Raw genomic sequence first — 14282 nt, 5'->3', positions numbered from 1 at the left:
ATGTGATGTCATTGAATATAAGGGGATTGGTGAAACGCACAAAAAAGAATGGATCGGGAGGCTAAAAATGGGACATCACATCTATTTTTGTGGTATCCAAGAGATCCAAATTTCATGTGTCTCGAACATTGACATCTTAGGCTCCTAAGATCATATAAAGGTTGACTGGGACATTGTTGATGTAACTGGAAGATCTGGGGGAATTCGGAACCTATCGGAAGATGGAATGGCTATAATGTTAAAACTATATTCATAAATGTTTATGCCCTTTGGTCTTTGGATGAAAAGAAAAGGTTATGGGAAAATATCCTTCAAGTTAAGACATCCAAAGAGGGGATTTGGATCCTCCTTGGTTACTTTAACTCTGTGAGAAACCCTGGTGAAAGGATGAACTCTGTTTTCCCCCCTACACAACTATTGCCTTCAACAACTTCATCAGGGAGGCAAGTCTATTTGAACACAATATATGGGGTCGAAAATGCACTAACATGTGGTGTGATAGCTTTAAACTTAGCAAACTCGACCGGTTCCTCTATTGCTCTAATTTTATATTTGTCTTCTCGTATGTCTGCGTCACTTCCCTCATGCGTAAGTTCCCAAATCATTCCCTTATTATCCTCATCATTAATTATTTGGACTTTGGCCCTCTCTCGTTCAGATTCTTCAACTCATGGCTCCTTCGAGAAGGAATTGATTTTATTGTGGTGAAGGCTTGGTTCTCACATAATTTGATCGGAACCCCGAATGAAATCCTGGTAGCAAAATTGTGGATTGTCAAAAATGCAATCAAAATATGGAGGAGAATGGAAGCAGATAAAGAGTCGAAGACACTCACTGACCTCAAGGCTTGTATCTGGGAAATTGATTGTTCCGCTGAGTCTAGGGCCTTACCAATTTCTAAAATTGCAGAATAGAGGGAAGGTAAAAGAAAATATTGGAAATGGAAAACATAAAGCAGTTAGATTTAAAGAAAAAAAATACATGATCAGGTGGTTAGTTGATAGGGATGAAAATATTAAATTCTTCCATGGTGTGCTCAAAAACAAGAATAGGAAAAATAATATTCATGGGTTGTTGATTGATGGATCTGTAACAACGTAAATTTTCAAAACAATTTTTCATTTTTCAAACCACATAATTATCATTTAAACCTTCTCAAATCTCATGTTCAACAATTGTCATCAAATAAACATATCCCAAGATCACAAATGAAACCCTCGGTCTGTGTGTATGGATCATCCCGGTGCCTTCCTGCGATCGTCACTAGTACCTGAAACACATAACGCATAACACTGTAAGCATAAATGCTTAGTGAGTTTCCGAAAATACCACATACAACACATATTAGCCACTCGAGGCTATAACTCTGTATGACCCTCTGGTCAAGGTGTCTCAGTGGGACCCTCCAGTCCATAACTCTGTGGACCCTCTGGTCCTAATTCTGTAGACCTTTCGGTCCTAACTCTGTAAACTCTGAATCACAAAGATATCACATCATATAATAGCATACAACATACTCTGTCACATAACACTAATTACCACTATAGGTAAAGTATAGTGAGAAGACTCACCTCGGGTAACTCGGTAATACTGGTCTAGCCTCCGCCTAATCACATGGAATAATTACTCTAATCAATATAGCTCTCAAGGCTAGACTAAACCCTCTCTAAGTTCTCTCAGAAGGGTAAAAGACCATTTTATCCCTCCAATGGCTCAAAATTCCAAACATTGACTAGACCCTAAAAGTCAATGAAAGTCAACGATCAACTTTGACCAGACTCGTCGAGTGCACATAGGTGACTCGGCGAGTCCAAGCGTGTCCTCTGGGTCTATCTAAACCTCACTCGACTCGTCGAGCGAACCTTCCACTCGACGGGTTATCACTGGTCATGAATCACAGGGCAACCCGACTCGACTCGTCGAGTCCCCTTATGGACTCGGCGAGTTCCTTCCATGGCAACACTCAAACGACCTTCTGAGGTCAGATATGCTTCTCCAACTAGTAGATCTAACCTTCTAGCACTCAAAAGTCACGTAAAGGTTCGAACTTTAGGCCCATGCATCACACTATCATCTCTATATACCAAAATAACCCTTTATATATATGATAACCTAGGCCCCAAAACTCATAAAGGATTGCATAAAGCTGAAGAATAGGGACTCTCTGGACCTCTCAAGGTCCAGATTTGATAATATTGTCACAAGGGGACATCACACACACTAGATCTCTTACCAAAAGTGAAGAGAAGAAACCCTAGATTCATGAAATCTATTACTCAAATGAAGATAGACATGAACCCTTACCTCCTACAGCAGCTCTGAACGAAATGATGGAAGATTTTAGTCCCACAAGTCAACTTAGCTCGAAATCCTTCCTTCCCTTTGCTAAAACACACCAAAGAATGATGAATTAGCCCTCCTATTGCTCTACAAGCTTTCTCTCTGCTCTCTAGGATTTCTCAGGGGTGTAGTGGCCGCAAATGAAGGTCATAAAGGCCTTTAAATAGGGCACATGCCCAAAGATTTAGGGTTTCTGCCGCCAGTACAGACTTGTCGAGTCACCAAGCCGACTCGTCGAGTCCATTCATTAATCCAGTCAGCGAATCGCGATCCTACTCGACGAGTCTAGGCGTCAACTCGTCGAGTCCCTCTCTGTAACTCAAAATAAAAGGTTAAAATAAAATACCTGGGAATCCGGATGTTACAGGATCCTAGAACATAGATGTCAAACTTATGCAACATGAGACTTGGGGATTTTTTAAAGATATGTTTAAGGATAGTCATACCTCTCGAACCAGTTTCATTAACCCTAATTTCAAATGACTTGGCCTTGAAGAATGCATATTCCTTGAAAAACCATTCAGTGAAGCAGAGATTAAAGAGGCGATTTGGTGTGTTGGTAGTGAGAATTCGTCGGGTCCGGATGGATTTACATTCAAATTCATGAAAAAATATTGGACCTTGATGCAGAAAGATATTATGCTATTTGTCAAACATTTTGACCACCATGGTCGGTTTAGGAAGGGATGCAACTCCTCCTTCATTACTCTTGCGCCGAAAGTGAAAGATCTATTGACCTTAAATAATTTTCGACCAATTAGCCTTATAGTCTCCTTATACAAGATTATTTACAAAACTCTCACTGCTAGAATCAAAAAGGTGATCAGACTCCTAATTGATGAGGTTCAAACTTCGTTCATTGAAGGAATAAATATTATTGACGGGCCCCTTATCATCAACGGAGTATGCTCTTCAGAAAAAAAGACGAAGAAGAGAATGTTCTTATTCAAGGTTGATTTCAACAAGGTCTTTGACTCAATTAAATGGGGATATTTAGACCCAGTTATGTATCAAATGGGGTTCGGACCTAAATGGAGATCTTGGATTGTTGGTTGCCTCTCTTCATCTCGAGCTTCGGTATTGCTGAATTGTAACATTCCAAAATTTATGAGGTAAAAAAATTTCATTTTTAATTCAATCAAAACATTAATTAGCTTTAAGTCAACATTCAATATTCTTTTTCTAAATATTCAAAAGTACTTTATAAAAAAAATTATCAGAGTACAATCCCAAAATCATCATAATGCGGAAACATGGGTGGATGTGCTGCGATACAGCCAGTCCCTTCCCTTTCAAACCAGAAGTACCTGGAACCATAACCATAAAAACCGTAAGCACAAAGCTCAGTGAGTTTCCCAAAATACCACATACCATACATACTAATTAATGCTATGGGCTAAATCATAATATTATATATAATTTCCTGCCTAGGGTCAAATCCTAGTCTTCCATACATTTGCCAAGAGCCAGATCCTGGTCTTTCATACAATTGCCAGGGGCCAGATCTTGGTCTTTCATACAGTTTTCACACATATAACCAACATCCTATATCACAAATAATGGTCTGGCCTTGGTGGCTTCGACTCATTGATACAGTGAGAAAACTCACCTCGATCTGCTGATAATCAAATAACTGCTCGGGTCGATGTACCAAATAACCTCGCACTAACTAACAATAAATTCAATCTTAATCAATAATTATCCTGATAACCCAAAATCCGAGGCCCACTCCACAAACCAACTTCCTAAAGGGTAAAAGACCATTTCACCCTTTTCTTACTTGTTCCATTACCAAGTTCCTAACCCAAAATCAACTATAAGGCCCCAAAACTCTTGCATGAAAGAATATAAAGACCCAAGATTGCATTTTCATGATTCTAGACTCACTATTAAGCTTGAAAGGAGAATCCAACCCTCCGGATCATTCCAAACTCACAAAGATCAAGTCTTTTAGACCAAAAAGAACATAAACTAGCCACAATTCAAGATCTAACAAACGAGACACCAAGATTTGAACTTTATACCTCAAAATGATACTCCAAGATGTCAAGAGTCCAGATCCAAAAGCTAGAGAGCAACCACAATACTCCAAAGATCTTCCTTATCTTATCAAGAACACTAAATGATACCAAAAAGATGAACCAAGGCTTCAAACTCTCATACACACTTAGGGTTTCGAAATGAGAATGAAGGCTGGAGTGGTGAAGGGTTTTGAGGCCATAATGTTCTTTAAATAGGGTGCCAACCCTAAAAATTATGGTTTGGTCTCTGCGTGAAAACGCCTGGCGTCTATCATAAAACGTCTGACATTTGAACGTCGAGCGTTCAATGCCAAACGCCTGGCGTTTGGACCAAAGAGCCAAAAATTCCCACAAGGGTCTAAACTGAAAAGTACTTTGAAATAGGTGTTACATGAATGGTGCCCCTACAATGGAGTTTCTAATATCTAAAGGAGTTTGCCAAATACATCGCCTTTCCCTATTCCTTTTTATAATAACAATGGAAGGGCTTAGTATTGATTTGATGAATGCTTGCTGCAAAGGATTGTTCCATGGTCTCCAAATTCCTAAGAGCAATTCATGTATTTCTCACTTGTTTTATGCTGATGATGCGTTGTTTATTAGTGAATGGAAGAGATGCAATTTCAAAAACTTGACAAGAATTCTTCGTTGCTTTCATGCTTCTTTCAGACTAAGAGTTAACTTCTTTAAGTCTATGGTTTTTGGAATTGGTGTAACAGATCGAGAGATGAGGCATGTGTTAGGGTGCTTGGTTGTGAATCAGGATCCTTTTCATTCACTTACTTGGGAGTCCCGGTGGGTGCTAATATGAACCAAATAAAAAACTAGAAGCCGGTTGTGGATCGTGTTCAATCTTGGTTATCCTCGTGGAAAGCTAATACTCTGCCTTTTGGAGGTAGACTTATGTTGGTGAAGTTGGTTTTGGGAAGCCTACCGCTATTTTTCTACTCTATATTTTAAAGCGCCCAGTGGAGTCGTTGAATCATTGGAGAAAGTTCATAGAAGATTCTCGTGGGGTGGAAATGAAGGAAAAAACAAAATACATTTTGTTGCATGGTCGAAAATTCAAGCTAAAAAACAAGATGGTGGTATAGGGGTGGGATCACTCAAGGCTCTAAATTGTGCCCTCTTAACAAAATGGATATGGAGGCTTAAATGTGGACAAGAATCGATTTGGAAGAAGGTCATAATGGGTATTCATAATCTTCATCGCAAACCAATGACATCTTTATCGAAAAAATCGATTGGAGGAGTTTCGGGAAACATAGTGATGGCAAAGGTGGAAATCGAATCATCGGGGGATTCCACGACTAACCTATTTTCTGTGACTGTAGGTAATGGAAAAAACACCTGCTTCTGGTCATATGTTTGGGTTGGTAGCATACCTTTCTCTCCCTGCTTCCCAAATCCATATGCATTGGAGAAAAATCAATGTATATTGCAGAAAGGCGAAGCTATGATGAGCTTAAATATACCTGGAAAGGAACTCCTTCCTCTCCGGCCGAGTATGATGAACTTAATCAGCTATAGGCGATCATTAGCTCATTTGAATTTTCAAATTCCAAGGATTCTTGGCGACTCTCCATCTCTGCTGATAGATCCTTCCAAGTAGATGTTCTCAGAATGCATATTGATTCAAAGATTACTTCCCCACACCAAAAATCATGAAATGGATCAACATTGTTCCTATTAAGGTGTCAGTTTTGGAGGGCATGTCTGGATTGTATTCATATTGCCACAACATTGTCTCGAAGGGGAATTAATATAAACGTTGCTTCTTGCCCTATATGCTTGGATGCGAGCGAAGATGCAAATCATCTACTTGTCACCTGTGAGTTTGCCATTGAATCATTCAATCGGATATTCAAAATGGCGTGGCTTAAATAACCGAGTGTTCTCTAAAATGAAGGATATAGTTAATTTTGCAGCAAATTGGGGACATTGTCCCAAAAAGAAGGAAGGTCTTACTTAGCATTATATATGGCATATTTGGTGTATTTAGCTAGCATTCCTCCTACCCCTTCAAAAACGGTGGATCATGCGATTTACTTGGTATATGGTTGGATTAAGCACATGGATAAAATAGGGAATTATAGTCGGGCGCAATGGTGTTATAATCCGCTTAATACTCTATAGTAAACCTGGAAAACGTGTTGTGTCATTTCGGGTTCGTGTCGTGTCAAGACAGTAAACAAGTTGAGAGTGTTTGACCCTACCCGACCCGTTTAATTATCGTGTCGTGTTGTGTCAACCCGTTTATTTTCGTGTCGGGTTTCAGATTAAGGTTTAAACCTTATAAATATGTTGTGCCATGTCGGGTTGGAATATTTTAAAGGTTGAAAAATAAGAGTCATAGAGGAAAAAAAATGAAAAAATGGAATGATGGAGTTGGGAGGTGGAATGGAAAAAAAAATTATAGTAAGTTTAAAAAAACAAAATGGAAAGAGTTAGAGTTGAGAAATAAATGGAATAGGTAGTGAGGAAGAGTAAAATTAAGTCACTTTGAAAGTTTGAATTTTACTTTTAGTTATTGAGTTTGGGCCACTACAAATTATAATATTTAAAATATTTATAAAAATATATATATAATTAAGCGGGTCATATTCGAGTAATCTTCGAGTTAAAAGTCTTAACCCTAACCCTACCCATTTAATTATCGTGTCAACCCGTTCACATAAATGTGTCAAAATCTCATAAGGTAACCCGCTAATTTCATGTCGGATTGTTGTATCGTGCCAGATTTTATGAGGTCTACTCTATAGATTTTATCAATGTTTTAAAAACCGGTTTTTTAGTTGAACCGGTACAGTGACCGGTTCCCGTTTTAACCGGTTCGACTGCTGGGTGAACCGGTTTTTATATTTTTCATGTTTTTTTTTTCCTACACATACATACATATAGAAATTAGGAACTTGATGTTTACAAGTTCAAACATTAAAAATACACATAAAAATAAGTTGTAGATAAATCCAAATACATTAAAATAACACATAATCATAAGTTTTAGTGTTTTACATCAATCCATATATGTCAAAAAGAAAATAAAGTATAATACCGAAACGAAATATAGTTTTTGATGAATACAAAAACATCAAAAGAATTTATAACTTTTACCATATGTTTTTATTTAGAGAAAACTAAATAGATTTGAAAAAAAAAACATCAATGTTTATTATGTAAATGGTTATTTTTCATGTGTTTTTATTCGGTTTAACCGGTTTATTTTGAACGGTTCAACCGGTTTTTCCTAAAAACCGGCTGGTTCAATCCGGTTCAGAAATCAATATAAACCGGTGATAGTTGAACCGTTCCCTCTCCCGATTCCCGGTCCAACCGGTTCGACCGGCCGATTCAAGCCGGTTTTTAAAACATTGGATTTTTATTGTAATATGCTATTACCAAAAATTGTTTGTTTGTTTGTTTTGGCCTACTTGAGGCGTTGTTAAGTTAGGCTTTGTTAATAAAATTGTTAGACGGTTCTGAAAAAAAAAATAATAAAAAAAAAAACTTAAAATATTAAATTAACTTTGGTATGCGACAAAAATGGATCTTTATTGATTTTGGTATCTTTAGCTTTTTAATTTTAAATTATATCACCAATTGATAATGTGAGTAAGGCTAAAGCTACCCTACTAATAATAATTCAATAAAAAGATCCACATAAAATCTATAAAATTGATGAGCGATGCAACAATTACATATTTTTTATTTCATTTCATATTAAAAAAGAAAAAAAATACAAACGACTTTATTCATATAAAGAAAAAATTACCGGCCATATCTTCTCATTGACTTCGTCGTTGAACTGATTAATTGCGATGTATCTCAAACCGATATGTATAAGTACGTATGTCAAAGAAGGAGAAACAATTTAATTAGTGTGTGCTATGGTGTGTGTTATGGCTACTATGAAAATCAAGGATTGGGTGTTTAAGAACAAACGTACTCCTCACTTCAAGATCATGTATAGTACAAAATCTCTTGTGTATACAAAATCTCTTGTATATCTTCTTTGTTTGCATACTTGGCCTGTCTAATAACTTGCTAGACGGTGGACTTTAATAATATTTTTCGTTTAAAAAAAAAGTACTTTTAGTTTGAATATATATGAAGTACAATTTAGCCTAATATATAATCAGTTAATTTAAAATCATATGCGATAATTATAGAATAATAATTATGGTCATGTGCGCTTTGGATTCCATATTTATGGCCATGAAAAAGGGTGCTTTGGGCTTTAGTACACTAACTAACATGTCCTTTTATGCTTTCTTTGTCTCTACTTTAGAGTTTAAAATGTTCATAATGGTCCATAACCGAAATAAAAAACGAAAAAAAAGTAATGAAGGATTGGATTATGTCAAACTTCGATTTACAGATTCATATAAAATAAATGTGAAACTGAAACATGAATGAAAAGTGTAAATTTCATGAATTTGAGAAAAAAAGATATCCTCAAACATGCTCAATAGTGCATGAGAAACAAAGTTAATTTTACAAGTTGGATAGACTTTGTTTATATAATGACAACAATAACGATAATAGCAAAAAGTTTTTACAAATTACAATGATAGTGCAGGTAAACAACAAATGTCAAAATCTACCTACTAATGGGTATAAACACATAAAAGCTAGCTTCAACAATTGCATAGAATTGGGATAATTACCAATTTTTGACTGATAAAATTCAATTTTTTTTATATGATAAAGATTATTCTCATCCAATTAGAAGATAATTTTCAAATTATAAGATAATTATTAGTTTATATGATTAAAAATAATTATTTGTATTAATTAAATTATTTTAATTTGATCTAATAAGACTTTGAAAAGTTTCAAAACCTGCCCTCAAGTTTTAGAATTTAAATTTTAATTAAAAATGTTTTAATTTTGAAATATTTAAATTCTAAACCCTAACGTTCTAAAAGTTTAAAATTCAACCATTATAATACTATAATATTAAAAGATTAATGATTCATCTTGAACTTCTTTTATATATATATATATATATATATATATATATATATATATATATATATATATATATATATATATATATATATATATATATATATATATATATATATATAAAAGATGATTCAATCTTACCGTTAGTATGCCTCATTCACGAAGACGGTTTATAAGAGGGTATAAGGTTACTTACTACCTATAAAATGGTGGTTTAATGGGTGTCCACTCTCACCACCGGTTCCTTGATTGGTGGAGGTTCGTTAGCCGAATGGGTAGGATAAGACAACTAATTCCTCATTAATATGTATAATGATTATATAAAGTAACTAAATGTTTTTATAAATTCCCAATCTTATTACTTTAGGAAAAATGTGAAAATGTATGCTATTCCATGAAATTTCACTTTGCACTTTGCCAAGTCATTAGTGGAGCGTGCGTGGATAACTGACACACTAATTTGGGACTAGAAAATGTGGCAAAGGGTGTCTCGATGTTTATCATAGATTAATGGAGCGTGCGTGGCTAACCGACACATTGATTAGGTGATAAATGACATGGAGAGTACCAAGCACATTTGCATGGTTATTCACACCTTGTTTGTGATCCTCGGTATCCCATTCACAAACTTAAAGGGCATAATCAAGATTTAAACATGTAATTGAAAAGTTCAATGAATCTCAAAAGAATCTAGGAATTTCAATTTATTTAAAACTAAAAAAAATTCATTTTTCATGGTGGAAATTGGTAAATCGTCATTTACCTACCTTCAAATTATTTGTAATTAGATTACGGCATCCCTCTTATGAATTGTAAATAATTGTATTGGGTCCTAGCCCTAATTTCTCATTTGGGTTTTTAATTAGGGATACTTATCTAATCTAAACTTTGTTCCTTTTCTTTTTCAGATGTCTACCTCAAACAACAATGCTTCTGGCTCGAACCCATCTGGCTCTTTCTCCCTCATGAACTTATGTGGGAGTGTGATCTTCGATGAATCCAATTTTAATGATTGGATTCGCAACATTCGAATGGTCACCCGCTACAAGGACAAAGAGTATGTTCTCGACGAGAAACTAAAGGAGATTAATCAAAACACTGCTACTCCCGAGCAAATTGCTCAATATGGTACTCATGAGAGGGACGTGGAAAAGGTGTCGTGTATCATGCTCGCAACCATGACTATCGAACTCCAAAAGTCCTACGATGACTACTATCCCTATGAGATGCACCAAGATTTGATGGAAAGGTACCATCAAAGTGCAAGGCAAGAAAGGTACGAGATCATCGCCTCCATGATCACCACCAAGATGAAGGATGAAGAGTCCATCACCACCCATCTACAAAATATGCAAAGGTACGTGGACCGCTTGTTGAAGCTAAATGTAAACTTCGATGAAGAGTTGGCCATAGATATCACTCTACACTCTTTTCCTCCCTATTATGATCAGTTTTGTATGACCAATCATATGAACAAGGAGGAGGTCACTCTAGCCAAGCTCCAAGTCCTTCTGCGAACTGTTGAGGGTAGTTTGAAAGGCAAATCTATTGCATCTACTCCTACTGTTGTTGTGCATGTCTTGGCAATTGGACAAGGGAATGGGAAGAAGAGGAAGGCTCCTTCTAAGAGCCACAAGGGAAAGCCTCACGATGGAACCTCTTTTAGTGGAACCAAAGGTGGTTCTGCTGCTCCCTCTTCCAATCCGAAGGATGAAAAGTGCTTCTATTGTCACAACAAAGGGCATTGGAAACAAAGTTGTCCGAAGTATTTGCAAGACATCAAGGATAGGAAGATAAAGCCCACATCCACAGGTATTTACACTATTCAATCTAATAACTCATCGCATGCTATGTCTTGGGTCCTCGATACTGGATGTGGTTTTCATATTTGTTCTGATTTGCAGGGTATAAGAATAAGTAGCGATGTGGAGCATGGGAAGATGAGCTTGATCATGGGGAATATGAAAGCGTCGCCTGTCACCAAGATTGGAGTTTACTCTTTAGTGCTTAGTAGTAGGTTAGGTTTAGATTTGAATAAGTGTTGTTGTTCGTCAGAAATGACACTAAACATTATTTCTTTTCATGGTTTGTATAAAAAAGGTTCTAGATTTCCATTTAATAATGAAATTGGATCTATTAATGCTTTCTTGAATGGTACTTTCTATTTTGAAGCATTGCCTGGTAATGGTATATATGAAACTGTGATGGTTGTAGACAATTTAGGAAATAATGTCTTGATAGCGATTTGGCCAATGGTTGTAGACAATTGTCGTCTTGGACATGTCAATAAGAAGCGCATAACCCAACTCTAAAAGGATGGATTGTTGGAGTCATTCGACCTTAGGGACGGTGACACATGCGAGTCTTGTTTACCTGGAAAGATGACCAAGTCGCCCTTCACTGGTACTTTTGAAAGGGGTGAGGGTTTATTGGATCTCATACATACCGATATATGTGGGTCCTTTAGATCCACCACAATGGATACAAACCGCTTCTATGTGACTTTTGCCGACGATTATAGCAGATATGGATATATCTACTTAATCAAGCACAAGTCAAAAACCTTTGAAAAGTTCAAAGAGCTTAAACAAGAAGTGGAGAATCAGCTGGGCGGGAAAATTAAGATGCTCTAATCCGATCGAGGTGGTGATTATCTTAGTATCGAGTTCCACAAATATCTTAAGGAATGCGGAATTGTTTCACAACTGACGCCACCTAGGACACCATAACTTAATGGTGTGGCTGAGAGGCGCAATCGAGCCTTGTTGGACATGGTTCGTTCCATGATGAGTCGAGCTTTGTTACCTATCTAATTCTTTGGGTATGCCTTAGAGACTACCGCCCATATCCTTAATCCAATCCCAACTAAGAAGGTTGCCAAAACACCTCACAAGATGTGGATAAGGAAGGTTCCCTCGTTGGCACATATCAAGGTTTGGGGTTGCGAGACTTTCGTAAGATGAGAGACTCATGCCAAAGTCGAACCTCACAGTGAGCAATGTATTTTTATCGGCTACCCGCAGAAGTCCTTTGGATATCTCTTCTATAGACTGAGTGACAATGTTGTCTTCGTTGCGAGGATAGGGTTTTCCGAGAGAGATAACTCATATGCTGGGAGGACAATGGGAGGCGAATTGATCTTGAAGAGCTTCAAGAATCAAGCGATAAAGGAACCTCTAACACTGGCGCTCAACCTGAGGAGGAAACTCATGTTGAACCTATTGGCGAATCCCTACCTCTAACACCCGTCTTATATGGTTTCCATATAAATGCTGAGGGTGATACATTTATTAGTGATAGTACACTGATAAATTTGGATGAACCTAACAATTACAAGGAATCCATGGTAAGCCCTGAGTCTGCAAAATGGAAAGAGGCTATGGATAGCGAGATTCGGTCCATGTATGACAATCAAGTTTGGAACTTTGTTGACAATGTGTCGGGTCGTAGGACGGTCGGGTGCAAATGGATCTTTAATAAGAAGACTGAAATGGATGGGAAAGTACACATGTATAAGGCGCGATTGGTTGTGAAGGGCTTTACTCAAACTCCCGGAGTAACGCCCGTAGATCCGGGCTAGTCAATTTAGAGACGATAAGCATCAAAAATGACTTTTTGATGGAAGATTATTTAGAAGGATTAATCTTAACTAAGTTGTAGTATATGTCACAAGGTTTCCGAATATTTAAAGAACGTCGAAATCCGAGTTATAACGAAGAAGTTATGACCTGTCAAAGTTTCGCGACAGAACCGACACGACACAACGCGACGTAAATAGTGAATTTACGTTAGAGCGATATTTATCCAAAACAATCTAAATTAGAATTTAAGATCTCATCGATAGTAGTGCAACGACGGAAAGACGGACGAAAACGGATGTCAGACGAAGGAGTTGTTTATAACGGAGTTTTCCTACCCCGGCCTACTAAAAATAATATATAAGTAATATAATTATAATATATTAAAAATAAAGTCAAAATTAGCCAATGGAGTCTAAACTAGAGTTGTAGAGCATAATCTCACCTTCGCGTCGATATAAAGAACGTCAAAAACGGAGTTCGTATGCGAAAGTTATGAATTTCTGAAGTTCGGGGCGCGAAACCCCAAAAGTGTCAGATACCAGGACGAGGCAAGCAGTGCCATGACGTGGCCAGTATTCTGACACCTCCAGGAGTCCCCCAGATGCAACTTGTGATGACGCATGCAGTGACGACCAAGCCTACGACGTGGAAAAAGGTGTCACGACGTGGCAAGGGCAGATTTTGCCCTATAAATAGATTTGAAGGGCCAGCCAAGTTTGGTTGCTCGTTCTCTCATCTCTCACCTGTATTGCATCAATTTACGTGCGAAGAAATACCCCCGAAGCCCCGGTATCAACCCCGAGACCCGAAGCCCGATGATTCCGAGAAGAAAAGAGTTACCGAGCCGAAGCTCTGTCCGTGAGAAACCCGGTGTGTGAAGTGATCCCGGTTTCACCGAAGAATATCTACTTGAAGAGCCGTAGTGCTGTCCGATCATCTTCTGATCAAGTGAGTGTGTGGTCACTTTCTTTTAACACATAAATATTAAGTATTTTCTATGAAATACGTGCTATGTGTATAATATAAAGTTGTTTATATGCGTGGGTGTATAGTCCCTTTCATAAACACGATTTTTATACAAGTATTGTTTGAATGTATTAAGTATATGTTTGGTGTGAGTGTTTAGTTACTTTCTTCTAACACATAAGTATTAAGTATTTGCTACGATATACGTGTTATGTGTTTATATATTGTCGTTTATTTGAGATAAGCGTGGAATGGATGTTTTATATAGGTTTTAAATGAGTTAAACTGTATATGTATGTTATATCTACAAATATGTTGGGTAGAACATGGGTAGACGAATTAGTTGGTGTGTGATGACGAATGAGTTTGAGTATGAGACGAAGGATGAACCTTGGTAGCTATGGAT

This window comes from Lactuca sativa, chromosome 7 (assembly GCF_002870075.4).
Source record: "Lactuca sativa cultivar Salinas chromosome 7, Lsat_Salinas_v11, whole genome shotgun sequence".
Lineage (NCBI taxonomy): Eukaryota > Viridiplantae > Streptophyta > Magnoliopsida > Asterales > Asteraceae > Lactuca > Lactuca sativa.
This window is presented reverse-complemented; position numbering follows the sequence as displayed.